The sequence below is a fragment of the Mus caroli genome, chromosome 10 (assembly GCF_900094665.2).
Source record: "Mus caroli chromosome 10, CAROLI_EIJ_v1.1, whole genome shotgun sequence".
Taxonomy (NCBI): Eukaryota; Metazoa; Chordata; class Mammalia; order Rodentia; family Muridae; genus Mus; species Mus caroli.
The window spans coordinates 20,696,530-20,717,062 of NC_034579.1; the positions used below are offsets into that span (position 1 = coordinate 20,696,530).

Below are 20,533 nucleotides of genomic sequence, written 5' to 3' on the forward strand. Positions count from 1 at the left end.
TCTCACCTTCTCCCTCCCCGTGATTCCTGCCTTTAATATTTAAAATGACTGAGCTTGGAACCCCTAAGGTCAACAACAAGTTTTGAGGGTCAGAAGACAAAGGAGGAAAATAATCCACAGAGCAATCCCCCACACACACACACTGTGTGAGCCCACCTTTTCCAAGTTGGCATTTCCTTCAAAGCACCCTGGAATGTCAGCTCACAGGGCACTTCAGCATTCACAGAGAAAGGACTGTAAGCAAAAGTGTTTTGGGAATAAGGGAAGTGTAAGTGCTACCTCCAAGAGCAAGCTCTGGAGCGTGCGAGGGAGGGAAGGTGAAGACAAAAAAACACTAAACATAGACACAGCAGTCTCCCTTTATCTGTGCCTTCACTTTCCAATTAGAGTTACCCACAGTCAACCTTCATCGGAAAATATTAAGAGGAAAATTGCAGAAATAATTATTTTTTAAATCGTACAATGTTTTAAGTAGTCACAGAATGTGTCATTGTGTTGTCTCTCTCTAGACATACACCATTTTTTTAATGTATCTATGCTGTATGCTCTGTCAGTTTTATGAGGATCCAGGGCTTTCAGATACCCTGACATAATACTGCAGTGCTTGCATTCAGGGAACCCAAGATAGCAGCCTAAGGCCATGACCCAAAGCCTCCTCTACCCACCTTGCTTTATCTCATCACAAGCAAGACGAGGACAGCACAAGTAGATACTTTGAGAAGAATCAAATTCCCATAACTTTTATGACATTATATTGTTATGGCTGTTTCATTATTGTTTTGGTGTTATTTTATTAGTTTTAATGTAAATATGTGTCTACTTTTTAAGTTTGGCTTTATTAGGTGGATGAATAGAGAAAAAATATAAGATATAGAGATAGACTGGTATACAGATGATACATAGGTAGATATAAATATAAATATATAGATGATATAAATATAGAGCCCAGTTCCAGGTATCCACTGAGGCATTGAACATACTTGTATATACTTGTAGATCTTCTATTTGTATATATGTAGTCTTGCATATGCCTGGTATAACTATTAGTATCTCCATAAAAATGGAGACTTATCAGAGGAAAACATGAATAGCAACTACCTGAGGACAAATGAACAGAATAAAGTATCAGAAAAGGTACTGATGAAATTCTCTGGTACTGTTCATACGGTGACAGAGATATGTGATGCCACAGAAAGGAATGAGCATGCATCTTTTCAAAACATCAAAATCCCCTTTGCTGTAAACTATCCGTATAGAGGATAAGCTGGCAGAACTACTCATCTATATTTCACACACTGTAGCGCAAACACTAAGCAGTAGAGAACTAAAGTCTGCTTTGTAGAATTCACCTGAGCAGTTCAGACGTGTGTGTCTGCTCCCCGCCCATCCTTTGCATAACTTACAATATGAAATAAAGATCGCTTCTGTGCTGTGAAGAGTCCTTTTGCTTCCTAAGTGCACACTGCTATCCCACGGTGATCCCTCACTCCTGGGGCTCCCCATTCTTATGGGCACAGGCACACTCCTCATATAAGCCCATGCGGCAGCCTTCACGCCATTCCTCCACCTTCCTGTCTTCATCCAAACTGTGGTAATGTCAACAGTATCACATAAGCTATGCCCTCCAAAACTCTATCTATATTTGTTTGAATTTGATTCCAGTACTATAATTTTTTAAAGGATTTATTTTATTATGTGTAAGTACACTGTAGCTGTCTTCAGACACCCCAGAAGAGGGCATCAGATCTCATTACGGATGGTTGTGAGCCACCATGTAGTTGCTGGGATTTGAACTCAGGACCTTCAGAAGAGCAGTCAGTGCTCTTAACCACTAAGCCATCTCTCCAGCCCCGGCACTATCATTTTTCTGCTCATTTCTGCACTTGCTTTATCCATCAACTGCCTTTTCTATAACTGACTGTTATAAAATGTCACATAGGCAAAACCCTGGTCACCAAGGTAACAGCACAAACACATGCTGCCGTCTATGCTGACTGACAGGTGTTTGACCAATCACTGACAGAATCTGAAATGCATGATAGGACTAGCTACTGATGATCCATATCTGTAGTTCTCTGCCCGCTACTGGGCTAGCAACAAAGTTAGTATTTCATGTATTTCAATGTTAAGATACCTAGATCTCAAACAATGTTGTTGGCAAGCCAGTACTATCTAATTAAACCATGGCGAGTGAAATTGCCCGTATCAGAGAACCAGAAAAGCAGCACTGCCTATGCAGTTAAGGGCAGGCAATGATTATCTGAGCACAGTTACTTCAAAACTGTTTGTACTCAACACACAAAAGAACAGAACAGAAAAACTGGTTCAAAAAGGCACGTTCTGGGCTGGAGAGATGGCTCAGTGGTTAAGAGCACTGACTGCTCTTCCTGAGGTCCTGAGGTCCATTCCCAGCAACCACATGGTGGCTCACAACCAACTGTAACGGGATCTGATTCCCTTTTCTGATGTGTCTGAGGACAGCTACAGTGTACTCATAGATAGATAGATAGATAGATAGATAGATAGATAGATAGATAGATAGATAGATAGATAGACAAAAATGTTCTTTTCTGTATTGTGGAACATCTCCAGGAGTTAGCCTCAGAGAATGTGACAGAAGACAAACAAACAAACAAACAGGGACAGACCCACTCATATACCAAGAGCCTGGGTGACAGGAAACAGAAGCACACTACTGGGAGTGAGGGAGTCATGGCCGAGCTCTGGTGTGATGAACCGGATGCAGACTGCACCATGGGGAAGGGTGGCAGAAAAGGCAGAGACGAGGACGGCCAAGTGATAGGGAACAGAAAGGGAAAGACCTTCTGGTTCCAGCAGCTCAGCTTGACCTATCTAGACCACAATGGATCTAAATGGCATTAAAGTCTAGGAATGGGGTGGGAAACTGGCTGAAAACTTGGCACAGCCTGGGAACTGGGGAGGGAGAATCAACAAAGCTGAAACGTAGACTTGGGAGTCAAAGCGTGGGTGGAATAGCTAAATAGGATCAAGCAGACTTGAGCACTTGTGTGGGAGAACGGGAGGAAAAAGAACAGGCTGGAAAGAGTTGACTGTAAGCCACCATTTAAACTGTGCCCATTGGTCTAACCATTTAACAGGCAACCATGTATATGTATGTGACACCCTGCCCTCTTACTAACTACCAGAAAGAACACACTTCTCTTTTCATAATTAGCTCTTCATTGTCAAAATTTAAGTTCCTTGTAATTACATTTTATAATATAATGTGTAACAGAATTAAAACATGTATACATAACAACAAAATAGTCTTCATGTATCTTTATATCCACACAAAAAAATTAATTTGCCGTATCTGTTATTCTATCATAACACACCTCGTTGAAATCATTTTAGTGGAAAATTTCCCTGGAACATTTTCAAAACTGTGAACTCTGATGCAGTTTTGCTTCTCAACGTAGATTAATCTGATGTCAAAGTCCACTTGGCATTTATTTTAATATTCTTCATTATGTGTATAGTGTATCACCTGCATGTATATGTATGCACCCTGATGCCCACAGGGTCCAGAAGATGACACCAGATTTCTGAAGTTACAAATGGTTGTGAGGACCATGTGTGTGCAGGGAGTTGAACCCAGGTCCACCTCTCTAACCCCTCACCAAGCTTTGCTTACCTCTGAAACAATTCAGACACTTATATATTTTGACATTTTCAACTTATAATTTGAATACATCAATTTATATTTTGGATAGTTTCTTGAAAATTATAGCAAAATATTTCCTGGAAATCTGAGGCACATGATGTAAAAAAAAAAAAAGTTGTTGAAATGGTTTGCCTTTATGTTAAAGGATATTTTTTTTTTAGCTTCCTGCTTGTTTAATAAGAGTTCTCAACTAAATATAAATCATTAGGTTTTTCTTTGACACTAAGTGAGACAAAAACAAAACAACAACAACAAAAAAAAAAAAAACAGGCATTTTCACAAACCTCATTTTTCTCACAGACTCCTTCAAACACACTAGCATTAATTTTATATTACATTTACCTATAATTTAGTGTGTATGTGTGTGTATACATGCATGCACATGGGATTCAGTTCTCAGCTTCCACAAGTGGGTCCTGAGGACTGAACCCAGCTCTTTAAGCTAAGTAGCACATGCTTGTTCCCACTGGGCCGTCTTGGCAGCTCCATATTAGCACTATTTTAATTTTCATCATTTTTTAAATCAAGTATTCACTAAGATATGAATGCCTACTTGTGTGTATTCCCTGCACTGATGGCCAGGACTGCAAAGGAAGTAACTCTGAGCCTATGAAGAGATAAAGTGGGGGACAGTGGACACTAAAATAAATTAACACAACAGAATTTGACAAGAGCTACAGTAGAAAATCGCAAAAGATGCTAACATACCGGTAGCCTCAGCCCCAGGGTGAGGCAAAAGGAGAGGTAACAAGGCCACAAAAAGATAATTAGAGGAGAAAGTAATTTCCCTCTCTACCAATGAACAAGTGTTTATCTGTCTGCAGTGTGTGACGAAATGAGGTTCGGTGAAGAAGCACAAAACTAAAGCAAACAGAAGACACTGTAGTGAAATCTTCCATCTCAGAGGTACAGTCTAGAGAGAACAACTCCGGAAGAAGCCTTGCATCAATGAGAAAGACACAAACCAGCAAGAAGCAACCTCACAGTTAACCAACAGATTCATTGTACATACTACGGGGTCTCCAGAAGCCCTACGCAGGTATAGAATCTGAGAAAATAGGAATAACACCTGTCACTTCTGTCACTTCCAAAGTACATCCTAAGGTGTTCTAGACTTTTATATTGAGTCACTTGATCCTCCCAAGAGCATTCTCACAGCGATTATGATGATTGCACCGGTTTAAGGAAACTGAACTATGAAGAAACGAATAATTCCCCAAAGATCATGGAGTTTAATGTAAAAGTGGCATGACAGAAATTCAGTAAGGAGTGGGGCACAGAGGTTGAGGAAGAGACCTGGAGATGGGGAGATCTTGAAGCCTTTAACTACGGAAGTAACACAAATGGGTTGCTCTAGAAACTTCTAGAAAAGTCTTTCGGCAGCATCCTGGAAGGCTGTGGTATGATTCTGCATGATCTCACACCAAGATGAGGTCTTGACTTGTCTGCTTCACTTCGGAAGGGCACTCACTGCTCTTTGCTCCTCTGGACCAGAGTCTCCACCTCAGGTTACAGGAACCCAGACCTCAGACATGAGTTTGTTTATTTGCCTGTCTCTGACTGACTGTGAGCTCCAGGCAGCTATAGACGTTATTTATTTACTTCTGTGCTTTCCACATCTAACAAGGCGCCTTGCACATATTAAAACCCCCAAGCTGACACCACCAAGCAGTGCCTGCCTGAAAACATGATTTGGGGAAAGAAGCAGAACTCCACCTTTTCCTGCATTTCACTTGACCCAGTTGGTCCATTTGTTAAGTGTCATTATGCCTGATCTATAGAAAGGATACCAACAATAAATACACTTTTAAAAAATCCAGAAACAAACGACTGTTGTATTTGCCGCCCACGTGTAACAAGCGAGAAAGGATGCTGATATTTTATGGAAATGGATCAAGGGGATGCATTAGCTATGAGACCTCTACCCTTAGGTCAAACTGCAAGAGAAATTTAAAAACAAGATAAACCCAACCCTGCAAGAACTCAAACCTCAGCAGCATTTTAGTCTTCCCAGGACTCCTCCACTGGGATGGCACCTAGAGGGAAGGAAATCCAAAGGACATACAAAGGCTAACGTTTTATTGGAGATGTTGTGAAATATTGTGACGTCCAAACATATATCATACTCTTCCTCTGAAGCTCTATCCAGGCAGGTGTTGATGGCCTTTGAGTCTATTACCCACACGTGGGCATCTCTCTTCCATTGTTTGACTTATCTCCTCCCCAGGGAGAGTGGGATTGTGTGTGAAGATGCTCACTGAAGAGCCTCCTCAGTGACAGTGGAACTGTATGTTAAGGTACTCACGTGACTGGAAATGGGAGAAAGAGGCCGCGAGCCTAAATAGGCACATCACCTGGGCAAACCTTACGGTCAGACCCTCCTCAAATACTAACACTGAAAAAACACACACCTGCCTGGCAAAAAGAGTCCCAGCTTCTGGCAGAATGGTTCAAAGCCAATTTACTGAATCGGCATTTCCATGAACAACACTTCCACTATGTGGTACAGACCAGGGAGTAGAACCAAGCCAGTGCCTCCTGGGGCTTACATTATGGCAACTTCTAGAAAACTGGTAGCCATGAGTCCTGGGAATGCTTCATAGGATCACTGGGACTTCTGGCTTCTGTTTTGTTTCATCTTTCTACCTATGAAAGGGCCAAGCCCTGAGCATAACACACAAGAAGTTCCCAGACATGCCTGGGGCTAGAGGTAAACCAGAGTTCCCACAGAGAGCATCCGAGATGCTGAGAGAACCAGGCCACCCAGAGAGTCTTCCGAGAGAACAATCTATCCTACTGTCACGAACACTGAACAAAGTAGAGTTGGTTGACTTTTAACTTTCCCCAGCCCACCCCTCATGAATGAAGACCATGGAGACAAAGCCTGCAGCTAATGGAAACCTGACAACAGAAAATCGTGTGCAAGCTTTTATTTACTAACTAAACACAGCACAGTTGGCTGGACTGGTCTTAGAGACAGAGCTCTATCAAATTATAAACTGCAATTAAGAATCAAAAAAAGGGCGTTGACACCTTGGGTACTTAAGCCAACACCTGCATCATTGTGTCTTTGCTTTGTGATGAACTACTCTGGTAAATTTGTACTTGAAGAAAGGAGTCACGCCTTCCATTCAGAAAGCAGAGGAGTTGCAAGTTATAATTTTAAAAAAAGACTTGAGAAGGATCGGCCAAGAGGAAATTTCAAATTTAAAGGCTAGCCTTAAAAAATAGGAAAGAAACAATATAAATTAAACTATAAGCACACCCTTCACATTCCAGCCGGATCCAGTTTACAGATCTCAGAACCGTGGGCCACTGCTAACGTCAAGCCTCTAAACTGAGTTAAGACACAAACTACATTTAGGATGTGATGATTCTGAGCAACGTGCACCCTTCCACCACCTTCCTCTGGCATAATACAGCGCTACCCATGAGTCTACTTCTGCCTGACAATTTAATCTCTTACATCTTGTAAGGGTGAGGGCTCTCCCTTGAATAAACTACGAGGCCTTGAGCATCAGCCCCTACACAGAAGTGGAAGGTCACTGGGAGCTCACCTTTGTCATGTCCTTCAAATGAGAGATCTGTTGGGGAGATCTGCAGAGAGCACAGTTATCTACACTCCTCTTGTGTTCAATCATTTGTGTTTAATAAATACCAAGTATCTTCAAAGAGGAGAATAAGTAGTGTCTGCAGCCTCCGCCTCAGTGAGCAAAGGTTCCTCCAGTCTCGCCCTGTGAGATCCCACAGACGTTTTCTCTCTGAAGTTAAAGGCCTGAGAAGAAAATGTCCATCTGATAGCGTAAAGTAATGCCTCTGCTCAGCTTTGATGTCATCCCTCCATGTCCCGTGTGCCTTCACTCAAGCCTGAGGCACAGGCATCAAGGCACTCTGCCAATGGCAGGAAATCCCACAAAGGCAAAGCAGGATCAATCTTCCAATGTCCAGAAGGCACACCTCAGACACAGCCTCCCACAGAACATCAGTTTATGCCCACAAGGGTGGGTGCCTTGGATCGATCAGAGAATCAGTGAATATCACCAGTGTGTTCTTGCTCTGGTAATTTAACTGTCTTTTGTCTTTAATAGAACTTTTTGTATAACAAACTATTTTTTGTGACCTTTCTTTACATAGTCTATTTACTAATGGTCCTGAAGAAGAGTTGCCTATTAAAAAGAGAGATTTGGGGCTGGCCAGATGGCTCTAGAGATAAAGGCACTCCCCAGCAAGCTTGATAACCCAAATTCAATCCTCTGGACCCACACAGTGGATGGAAAGAACTGATTCCCACAAGCTATACTCTGTCTTGCACAAGCTGTGGCAGGTTAGTGTCACCTACACACGAATAAATAAATGTAACATTTCTTTTTAACACAGTGAGCTGGGAAGAGGGGGGCGTCCAGTAGAGAGAATGCCTTATAAAAAATAAAATGGTAGATGACGATAATAGTTAAAGATATAAAACGAGAGTCTAAAGAGATGGCTCACCTAAGAATGCTCACCTAGGAGATAAGTTCATAATGAAATCATGTGACCTTCCCTTGTCTGATAGTGGACAACAAGACACTCCTCATTCCTACCCTGGAGGAAAGCAATCTCACTCCTACTTTGAAGGAAGAAATGCTGTAGAGAGAGGCCAGGCTTGCTGGGTGTTCACATTCACTGCATTATCAGTAGATGTTCCCATATGGGTTAGCTCATACCTGCCTGTAACTTCAGCTCCCAGAAACCCAACACCTTCTACTGGCCTCCCAAGGAACCCCATGCACATACCAACACAGACACACATGAATAAAAATAAAATGACATGTTTTTAAAGATATACACATGTTTTTAAAGATATAAAATGAAATTAATAAAATGAAATGTTACCAAACGGTTTTAAAATGGGGGGTGGTGACAACAAAACCCAGAAATAATAAGCATTTGCTTTCATTTAAGGTAAAAATCTAGGACCAGCGAGACAACTCAGTGATAGAGGGCTGGCATATGCCCAAGCCCTTGAGTTTGACCCTCAAACCCACATGGTGGAAGGAGAACTGACTCGCAGAAGTTGTCTCCTATCCCATATGCATATTTTTAAAAAGTCAAAAGCTATAAATCAATATGAACAAGCACCAAAAAGACTGATTACGTAATGGTCGGCAAAGATGAACCACGGGCGCCTTCATCGCATCTTCACAAGAGCTTCAGTTTGTTTGACGATCACTTAACTGAATCAAAACTCAACATCCATAGGGACATCTTTTAACCTATGGTTCTAATGCTATTAATTTATATGGTACTCACATAAACATACAAAGATATGCCCATAAAGACATTTATTGGAACAAAGTGATAACAGCAAAAGCCTGCCAACAATGTGTGATATTAAATGTATCCATATTCATACTTATTTCAGCCTTTGTCCATTAATACTGTCTTACAAGCCTCCAGAAACTAGTATTTCTCTTCCCAAGAGCAGGTTATTGAAACACTAATCTTTCTGTCGGTAACTAGCCATAAAGAAATCATGTGGCCCTCCCTTGCCTAATAGTGGACAGTAAGACACAAGGAGTGTCTTACCTACCCTGGAGTAAGGAAATTGCATTCCTACTTTGAAGACAGGACTGCTATAGAAGGAGGCCAGAGAATTGCAGCAAGCTGTGCTGGATGTCCACGGCAGTGTATTATCAATAGAGGCTACCCTTTTGTCAGAGTTCATCTGGAATCCTTACTTCCAGCATCCATCAGAAGCAAGGGGTAAAAACACCTTGAGGCTTGGGACAAGTAAACTGGAAGTAGGTGAAGTTTTGGAGACTAAGCCCTCAGCCATGAATCTGATTGGCAGGGTCCAGACAGCTCAACACATGCAGATTCCTGGTAAGAGGGGGCACAGAGGGCACAAAATCCCGACCCTCTTCTCACATACTTTGCCTCATACATCTCTCTTCATCCACATCCTTCAACAATATCCTTTATAGTAACTATAAATCCATTTCTTTGAGATATGTGAGCCCCTCAAAAAAATTGCTTGAAGTTAAGAAGACTGGGAGCCAGTCAGGGTAAAAGCAACTTGAGGCTTACAACAAACCGGCAAACCAGAAGGGGGTTCAATTTTGGAGACTAAGCCCTTAAGCTGTGAATCTGATGCCATCTCTAGGTAGACACAGTTCTGTAGTTGCAGACATCCAGCTGAGCTTCCTCTAATTCAGTTTAATTCTGATGTCCAATGAGCAAAGGCCAGGCATGGTGGCAAACACCTGAAACCCCAGCACTTGGGAGGCAGAAAGAAATATACACCTTTCTTCCAAAGGAATAATATGAAAATGGACCAAAGGGAAAAAAAAGAAGACTGTCTTTATAGAAAAAAACCAAAAAGGGCATGGAGAATAAACCACATTCATATGCATAATGTATAGAACTTTAACACTCTAACCTTCAGACTGCCTCCTAACACTGCACCATCCAAGTCTAATCATGAGGAAAACATCAGATAAATCCTAAATGAGGAACACCCCACAAAATGTGACAATCCTCTCCAGACTGTGCAAGTCATCAAAATCAAGGACATTTAGTGAGACATTTAGTGGAGGAGCCAGGGTGTCATCTGCCATCCGGGAGGGGGTCCTAGAGGAGTAAAGATAGAGAAGGGGCCTGGCGATTGTGTGAGTCTCTGTCAGCCACAGGGAAGGGTGTGGGATCTCCCTGTACTAGAGTTATAACCTTTCTGTAAATCTAAAACTGTTGTAAAAATAGAGTATTTATTGGGGAACAGGGAAATCAGAAAAAATTCAGAATTACTCTACTACAAATTTCCATTTTGCTTAAAATTTTTGGTCTATTTTCATTTCTTAAAACGTATTAATATTCTATTGTAGCTGTGAAGGCATAACTAAGAAATTATTCTACATGCAGTATTGATTCATCTTTTTGCATATAACATGATTTTTTAATCATTTGTTTATTAATGAATATTTTAAAATATCTGTATATTTTAATTTCATGGGGATTGGCAGGCTGGAGTGTGGAAATGATAAATAATCTATGGTTTTGTTATGTAATCAAAAAAAACAAGTTGAATGTTTGAATGTTTATGTATTTCAGCAATGTGTGATCAGTGTGTGGACTTGATTTTCACATCTGTTTCCTTAGTGGACTGGACACTCTGGCCAGCACTGGACACTCCAATTGAAGTGTCCAGCTGTTGGGAGTGGTCTTCAGGGCTGAAGGAACTTTACCCCAGCTGTTGGGAATAGTCTCCTACGGGGATTGCCTTGGCTGAAGAATGCCATAGGGTCACACTGAGATCGCCGATCCTTCTTGCACAACCTCAAAGGGTTATTTCAATTGAGGACAGCACATGGTGTGGCAAATGTGTCCACTGAACATGGCTCCCGCTGGCCATCCACAGGGCATCAGGGCTCACCTCCACCATCTGCACTGTCCTGTGTATTTACTTCCCCTTTAATGCAAACCCTATGAGCAGACCCCACACACCCAGACACAATGGTCTAGATCACTGAGTCTGTCTCCAGTTTTGTCTGCCAAAGCTGTAACACTGCTTCCTGCTGACCTGGGGCTGAAGAGAAATGGCCCTGCCTGGCTCCATTACCCAGGATCCCTGCCTCAAGACAGAATAAGCCAATGGAGAATAATGGCAGGAGACTAGAGGAAAGTGAAAAGAAACAAATTATGGGGGTGCAGAGTATGATCTCAGAAAAACAGGAGCACAGGAGACCCTACCCCTCTCAACTGCTATTTACTACCAACAGACCGATGGAGAGGAGTCATTATTGCCTTCAGTGTGTGCCCACGAGGTTCCAATGAACAGTCCCAAACCTCTGGTCACACAGACCTGCTGGTTAAGGGCAGTAGTCACAACCCAAGACAAAAAGTCCTATGTGAGAAAGGGATTTGTAGGGATGAGTGTGGGGTGGTTGGGAGGGATGGGAGGCAGATAGGAGCGGAGTGTGGAAGTGAGATTACCCAGAATGCACTATGAGCATGTATGGAATGGCCAAGAGACAAATGCAATTAATAAAAAAAAAAAAGAGAGAGACTCAATAGAAATGAAGAGATAAAGTCAAATAAATTTCAGTTTTTTTTTTTTTCCTTTTTGCTGGCAACAGTATAAAGGCAGCACAAGCAACCTTTAACCTTTGAGAAAGGCCCGGGAGTTGCTCCATCACAACAACACTGGTAACAGAGGGACAGAACTTGCACACAGGTAATGGGTGTGTGGGTTTATAATTAGGGAGGGATGACAGTTTTCCAGCCATGATGACTTTTAACATGTTTATTATGACTTCAGTCGATTTAATTATACACGTTCATGATGGGAAAAGAATCTCAAAAGTGTATTTATAATAACATTTATGCTTAAGCCTTTTAATTTGTTTTGTTCTCTTAGTTAATGTATCTTTAACAAGTGCTATATGCAAGTGGGAGTAGGAGGAATAGTATGAATTGAAGAACTATAAAGGGTTAGAAATAAAAAGAACTTTGGGGCTGTGGCTTAGTGGCAGACTGTTTACCTAGCGTGTACAAGGCCCAGGGTTTGATCCCCACAATCCCCAAACAAAGCCTCTATGACATCACAATGCATAGTTGCTGTCCAATAGGAATTTTAAGACAACAGAATTGTTCTATATGCCTGTAAATCTCAATGTTGTGGTCAAACTTAGTACTGCACATTGGAAATGTGGCTCAGGTAATGAATTTTTACTGTATTTAATATTAATTCATTATGTTAATATAATAACCACATGTGCCTACCCCATGGGGGAGAAGTTACAAATTAGTCCCGAAATAGAAATAAGGCAGTGCATCTTTCTACACCTGCTCTCCAATTTATACCTAACCTATCACTAATACTAAAATGAGCTTTAAAACATGTAAGTCAGGCCTTATCTTGTTGCTAATACCGAAGGAGACAGCAAAAACAAACAACTCTCAGAAAAATAGTTTAGTACTTTCCAGTCACTCTGAAAAACCCAAACCCTTCAGACAGACTGCAAGATCCTGCCAGGAACTGTCCGTGGGACACACACATATACATACACACACACACACATACATATACACACAAACACACATACATACATTACACACAAACACACACACAAACACACATACATACATATACACACAAACACACATATATGAGAGAGAGAGAGAGAGAGAGAGAGAGAGAGAGAGAGAGAGAGAGAGAGATTGAGAGGGAGGTCTCAAACCGGAGTTCTGCACAGCAGGCACACCAGCCAGGGCTGGGACTGACTGACGCCTGCACCTTTCTCCAGGGCCTCTGCTCAGGCTGCAGCCTCCCCTCAGATCCCTTTCTTCAGGCCTGTTGCCTCCTCAGGGAAGGTTCTTCATGCCAAGACTTCAATCTTCTTACTCTCTGCCCTGTGTGCAGCTCCTGGGCAGCTTTCCCCACAGCTGCCACTTGATAACTCCCTTTTGTGATTCTTGGACAGCTATCTAGGCCCCTGGTTGTAGACTATGAGAACAAAGCAAATATCTTCCAGGTGCCTGCGTAGCACCAGCGTCCAGACAGTCACACAACACTGTTGTTACCCAAGGAGCTCCAACTTCTCAGTGAATAAATCACAAAGCACCTACCTCGGGAACGGTAAACACAAATTCCGCATCTGGAGTTTATCAGCCATAAAGGTGGCAACTGTTATCCCTTCTCATAAGGGTGAGGAAACTAAGACAGGAAAGTTGGGGTCTTGCCCAGAACACACAGCAGTTGTTGGCAGAGATAAAGTCAACACCCCAGCATTCTGATTCCAAAGTCTGTCCCCTAACTACTCAGTGCTGTGGCCTCTGCATGACTTAACAGCAATGGAGTGCTTTAGGGACATGGGAGGTAGGCCAGAGAGCAGCAAAGAGATAGTTGATGTGAGAGACTACACAGAGGGAGATCCTGAGGAGAGGAGATGGGAGGACCACTCCCAGCAGACAGAATATAACCAGTTGTATAAAGTGCCTTGAAGCATAAGGTAAGACAGACTCATTCCATGACAAGCTTCAATTTGGCAATTTGTGAGACTAGGCCTAAATCTTAGTTTATGACATATGTTCCATTTTCCAGTAATGCTCTCTACGATTGGAAGTTGCAGATCCCCCACACCCCCCCACCCCCCATTTTAGAAAGACCATCAGCTCTCACAGGCCTTCTAGATTCAATCGTGCTGACTCACCTGCCTACCTGGGCTGACGGTCAGCAACTGCTCCAGGTCCTCCTCACAACAGAAGAGAGAGAGAGAGAGAGAGAGAGAGAGAGAGAGAGAGAGAGAGGATTGTGAGAGCCGCCTGAAAATTGGTTCCAGGAGCAAATGGGCTGCCCACTCAAGTCCAGGCTGATATCAATGGAGACTTCCTTTGACTTTGACCCAACTGGAATTTTAACACTGCTCAAGGTAAGGAGAGGCTCCAGGTGATGCAGGGAACGAATGAGAGCCCCACGGAAAATCTAGAAAGACTTTTTGAAGGCTTTAGGATCTACACTTCCATTTGTCCCAGAAGCCCAAGAGCGCTAGTCAGCCAAGAACATGGTTTTTGTTAACCAAGCTGCCCCTGACATCCACTGGAAGCTTCAGCACCCAAAAGCCAGCCTCTGTGAGCCTTTGAATGGCAAGATTTGAAGAGAGGCTTCAAGGGACAACTGACATGGACAGGCCTTCCTTAAGGACTCAAGAACTCATCCACCATCCTCCATGAGGCACTGCATGAGGACTTGGGTGAATACCCACAAATAACTGTACTCCAGTATATAGATGACATCCTGGGGTGGAGGGGGGGGAGCACTTGGAAACCTTCCAGGAGGCCACAGGAGACCTGCTACAGGAGCTGAGTTAACTTGGTTACTAAGGGTCTGCTAAGAAGGCCCAGTTTTGTCAGCTATTGTCACCTATCTGGGGTACATATTCAAGGGGGTCTGGCCAATGCATCAGACCCCCAGAATCAAACCTTCCTTAGCACCCCAGATACATCAACCCAAAGTCAAGTATGGAATTTCTGAAGGAGATCTTGACTAAATTAACTCTTGAGACTGGCAGTCACTAGATGTCCCCCCCCCCTACTTTATGCCTTTATAGGACTAGGAACACCCCACTATACTTTAGGTCTCAACCCCCTTGAGATCCTATATGGGAGGCCTCCCTCCCATGCTGCCTAACCACCAGTCTGATATCTTAGCTGAATATGACCAACGTAAGTTTTCTAAATCCTTGGAAGCTCTCCATAGGGTCTGGAAGCAACTCTGGCCTAACATCTGCCAGGTGTATAAGTTTGCTCCATCACCTAACCCACATTGCTTTGCACCAGGTCTGGATTAAGAGACATAACCACAAGATTCTGGAACCTCTCTGGAAAGAACCTAACTCTTGTGATCCTGACCACAGCTATGGCTGTTAGGATAGATAGGATCAGGATGTGGATATTGCACTCCCACTTTAATGCTGCCCCAGTGGATAAACTGGGCACCCCCTTACTATCTGCCTACACCCTGGGGGCAATGCAACAACCTCTTCATCAAGTTCATAATGGCTGGCAAGAAGGCCAATTGGATGCTAGCTCTTAACTCCTGTTACCTCGGACTTAATACAGAACTGTTGTTTAACAGACAGGGACTCTATATTGGAAATAAGGTAAGGTACCCCCAGCCTATTCCCACCTCGGTAACCCATACTGTTTCAGGATACATGCTGCCCCCAGAGAACGCTTGGTGGGCTTGTACCGCAGAGCTAACCCCATGCATTTGTATGGCCTGATTGTAAATACAACTGAGTATTTTTGTGTTCTAGTACAGCTTGTACTTATTACTCTTGGGAGGATGTCATCAGCCAGCTAGCACCTCCAAACAATCAGGTAAGAAGGGTGGCTGCGTTACTGGGTTCTCTCCTTGGCATAGGGCTGGCCAGAGCTGCTAGTGTAGGGGCCTCAACACTAATACTCCAAGACAAAAGTTACAAATAGATGGCAATAGATGGATACAGGAGATGGAAAAGTCCATCACGGCCCTGCAGGATTCTCCATCCTCCCTGGCAGAAGAAGTCATACAGAACAGAGGAGGCCTAGACTTGCTGTTCTTCCAGCAGGGAGGACTCTGTGAAGCCTTAAGTGAGGAATGTTGTTTCTATGTTGACCACTCAGGGGTGGTCAAAGAATCCATGGTGTTAGTCAGAAATAAACTACAAGACAGAATAATAGAAAGAGAACAGTCTCAGGGTTGGTATGAGTCACTCTTTAACTGGTCTCCTGGGCTGACCACCTTTGTCTCCTCCATGACCAGTCCTCTTATCCTACTGCCTTGACTAGCAGTCCCTGTGTAATGTAGAATAAAACAATCTCTGGTTTTACATACTATTTGAGTCCTGGGTATCATGGACTCTTATAGAGGTACCAAGCTCAGTCACCAGCAACCATGTGAAACATGGTGATATATGCCTGCAGCCCCAGGGCTGAAGGGGTGGAGACAGAGATTCTTGGGTTCCAGTGAGGGACCTTGTGGGAGCAAGCATGACAGCTCCAGTGGGTACAGCTGCTGGCTGTCCAGATTGATGACCTAGGGTCCATCTATGGGACCCACATTGTGGAAGGAGAGAACAGACTCCAGGAAGTTATTCTCTGACCCCACATGTGTGCTGTCACACACACACACACAAATACACACGAAGGAAAACGCACAGAAGGAAACAAGTAAACGTCATAAAACCATCCTTAGGAAGGTGGCTAGCTCCTGAAAACTGATCTCTGACCTCTACATGCATGTATTCACACATATTCACTGAGCAGATTGGTGGATGATAGATGGATAGATGGGTGGATAGATGACAGATAGATTCGATGGACAGAGAGAAATAGAGAGATAATGTGGTGGTTTGAACGTCCTCAGCCCTATTAGGAAGTGTGGCCTTGTTGGAGGAAGTGTGTCACTATGGAGGTGAGCTTTGAGAATCTCCTCGGTGCCTGGAAGTCAGTATTCTCCTAGAGGCCTTCAGATCAAGATACAGAACTCAGCTCCTCCTGTGACATACCTGCCTGGATGCCGCCCTGCTCCCACCTTGATGATAATGGACTGAACCTCAGAATCTATAAGCCAGTGCCAATTAAATGTTGTCCTTTACAAGAGCTGCCTTGGCCATAGTATCTCTTCACAGCAATGGAAATCGTAACTAAGACGGACAAGTAGACAGGCAGACAGAAATAGGTAGGTAGGTAGGAGGTAGGTAGGTAGGTAGATAGATAGATAGATACATACATACATACATACATACATACATACAAGCATGATATATAGACACAGAGAGACATAGATATATAGATACACAGATATAATAGATGGGGAACTAAGTCTCCTAGCTGAGTGCAGCAGAAGGCTGTGTGAGCAGAGCTGAAACACTTGGGAAAGACATCTTGACTTCTTTGTTTCCCTAACTGGCAAACAGTCCAAAGAGAGAAGACTATCCACTAACAAATATTGAATAACAAATAACACTTAGCTTATACTCTACATGATCCCTTCACGTTGCTTGAACCATTCCAGAAAAAGTAGTGATGCTTTTTCTGTCCATTTCCAAAGGATGACAAACAAATGCACACTTGTGTCTGCGGGAGTTCTTCACAGTGTCTTCCTTTAAACTGACTATGTACAGCATTTAAATAAACAATACACAATGGGTAACCCAAAAATCGCTAAGATTGAGAGTCTATTCACGGTGCTCTACACCTTCCCACCTGAATAGATTTCATTTATACTTCCTAGAATCCCAGAAATTCACATCTCCATGATGCTAGGTGGCACTCTAGAAAACTGATGCTATTGGACAATGCGTTATCCCGGAACAAACTCAGTGCCAAGTATATTTAACCTGATTCACCATCAGGAGAACCACTGAGAGATCCATTTGCTTGGCTGTGTCAAGTAACTGCCCTGCTCCACAGAGTATGCTGCAGTGGAAATTTAACTTGAGAGCTCTTCTGACCAGATATGGTGTCTGGAGAGATAAATGGCAGACTCAGAGAAACATCTGCTATCTACCAATGGCCATAGCAGAAACTTGGCTGTACTTGAAGCAATAAACAGCAATTAAGGGGCAAGTCACAGCAGGGTGAGGATGGTAATTAAACTAAGAGCCTCAGGCAAGGGCACAAAGAGTGAGTTCCCTGCTGGTAAGAGGGAAACTGTGCCTTGAAGGGAAGAGTCTCTTATCAGAAGTCCCACTGCTGGGCAGGGAGCAGATGTGCCATTGGAAGTAGGACCAGAGTTCACCACAATCCAGGCCACAACGAACACTTGGCTTTTTGTCTTGTTTGCTGTATTTAATGCATGATAGCAATGGCATGATTGATTATTGATTAGAATTCCCAGGAACAAAAAATCCTAGTTGTTAGGCCTCAGACAGTGTATGCTGGGACACTCCAAATGTTAACATGCAAAGTGATGGCCCAGGAGGTCTGGGGTGGGGCCTGTGACACTTGATTTCTTACAAATTCCAAAGGAATGACAGTGAGCGGTTACAAGGTCGCACTATTAACTACAACAAAAAGAAATACTTGCTCAGGGAACACAGTGTGCCACCACGTGTATTTTATCTGACTCTCTTAACGATACACGAGGTGGTTTTAGCTTCGCAACTGAGGAAGCTGATATTCAGGACACCATCTTTTCTTATGCAATCATAATATTAGTTTAAACTTAATTCTGACTCTAAAACTACTCATCAGCAACCCCACTGGTGAGGTCCACAGAGTTACGGGGTTTGCAATCTCTCAATCTTTTCTCAGGCATGACTTTTCCACCTCCAACAAGGGGCAGAAGCTGACGGGACCAAATGATGCGGTGCATGGAGAAGCGTTTGGAATCTGTAAAGGCTGAAGAGGAGGCTCAGCGAGGAAACTGCTTGCCATACAAGACCTACATTCAGAAGTCAGGCCCGGCAGCATGTGCTTGTAAACTGCCCCCTCAAGGGAGAAACCCATCTGGTTTTAACCTCACTGCAGGCTCTCATTGCTGGCAGAAAACTACCATTCTTCCATCAATGGCTGATGTGTCAGATGCACACTTTCAGTTCCAGCATCCAGAAAAATGAATGATGGCTAAGCTTTAATAATTAGAATTATTAATAAATGACTAAAATTAATTAGGGTCATGTTTGTTGCTCCATCTAGGGCATTCTTTTAAATCAAAGGGTTTTTGGGGGGAGGGCACTATTGTTGATGTTTAAATAGAAGCCCATGACTACTTGTCTAATTAAGCCCACTGCTATGGAGGTTTGGTTTGTTGTTATGTGTTATGATGCTTAATTCTGTACCTGAAGGTCTAAGTCTACCAGTGAGTTTTCACTTTTACAAGCTTTTGTTGTACAAATCTTGTTCCTTAAACTATTGGTTAAATAAGATTGGCTACAGCCAATTACTGAAGAGGTAGGTGGGTTTGGAGTTACCTGGTTGGCGGTAGATAGAAGAAAGGAAGAAAGAAGAAGCAAAGGAGGAGGAGGAAGTCACCACGAGAGGAGACGGACCATGAGCACATGACCAGGAGAAACAGCAAGTATCTGGGGTACACTGCTGGGGAGCTAGCCAGACCGGGAGTTAGAAGAGTAGATCAGAGGTGACCACTGGGAATTGTCAAAGCTAATCTAAATAGCCAAGGTCACAGCCTCATTCATTTGTTAACTAATTGGGGATAACCTTAACACTGGTTGTTACATACACTGTCTTGACCTCCTTCCACCAAGGCATCATCGGGTTCATTCATTCCACTGCACTAAGACACTATCACCCAAAACCAACATGGCAAAAGGACAGTGAACATCTTGTTCTATTAAGGTAAGAGTGATTTGTGCTGGGTGTGATACAGCCACCTTTTAATCCCAACACTTAGGAGGTAAAGGCATTAGGGATTTCTATGAGTTTGAGGACAACCTGATCTACACAGGAACTTCCAAAATAACCAGGGAGAAATAGTTAAACCTTGTTGTTGTGGATGATGATGATGTTGATGATGATGATGGTGGTGGTGATGATGGTGATGATGATGGTGGTGATTCTGAGCTAGAGATCCCCCTGCAGGTTCCTTAGGGAACACCCAAGAATTCACTAACCCCATTTTGAGAACTGCTCCCTAAATATTTTGGCTGAAACTTTGTTCCAGCTGTATTGCCTTTGAATTATAAGCATACTTATCTAAAATCACATGAAGATGGTCTAGACTAGTGTGAGATTCTACTTGGGAGAATTCTGGTAATACATGTAATGTCACCATAAAAGTCACCGAGTCTCTGGTTTGTTTTCTCTGTAAGAGACTACAGGCCTCAGATGGCCCGTTACAAGTGTGTGCTAATGCACATACACACACACACACACACACACACACACACACACATTACTGAATCAGTAGTAACTCAAAGTGCACAGATTGTGGGCTTCCCAGGAAAAGTGGGCCAGGGAATTATCAAGAGAAACACAGCTCACCATATAAGTGATCTATACACCACCACAATAGCAAGCTCTTAGATTCCTATCGTTCAGTATGAAAAATCACAATGGAAAGAAGGTGACAGACTGGGGTAGCCAGAAGTGATGCATCTGGATGTGACATTTGGTCTCTACAGAGAGAGGGTGAGCAGATGAGGTGGGATGAGGTTTCTATAACTAATGCCATGGATTTTTCTCAGCAATGTACATTGTTAGAAGTGCAGAGAAGGAACGGCCTGCACCTGAATACCCTTAGTTATTCGTTAATGGTACACATCAGACTGGAAGGATAGCTCAGTTAATGAGAGCTTGCAGTGTCTGAGCAGGGACCTGCCTTCCATCCCCAGAACCCATAAAGGAAGGAAGGGAGGGAGGAAGGGA

At 43.1% G+C, this 20,533-nt stretch overlaps 1 protein-coding gene and 1 long non-coding RNA gene across 4 annotated transcripts in view; one reads left to right on the plus strand and one right to left on the minus strand.

Annotated features, from left to right (window-relative positions):
* The window catches only part of Enpp1 (ectonucleotide pyrophosphatase/phosphodiesterase 1), a 66,977-nt gene that overhangs the window by 40,111 nt on the left and 6,333 nt on the right, over positions 1-20,533 (minus strand). The window lies entirely within an intron of this gene.
* On the plus strand, positions 11,809-18,767 carry LOC110303535. The gene is made up of 3 exons (XR_002378928.2): positions 11,809-11,894; positions 15,478-15,541; positions 18,461-18,767. It is a non-coding gene; the product is annotated as an uncharacterized LOC110303535 (long non-coding RNA).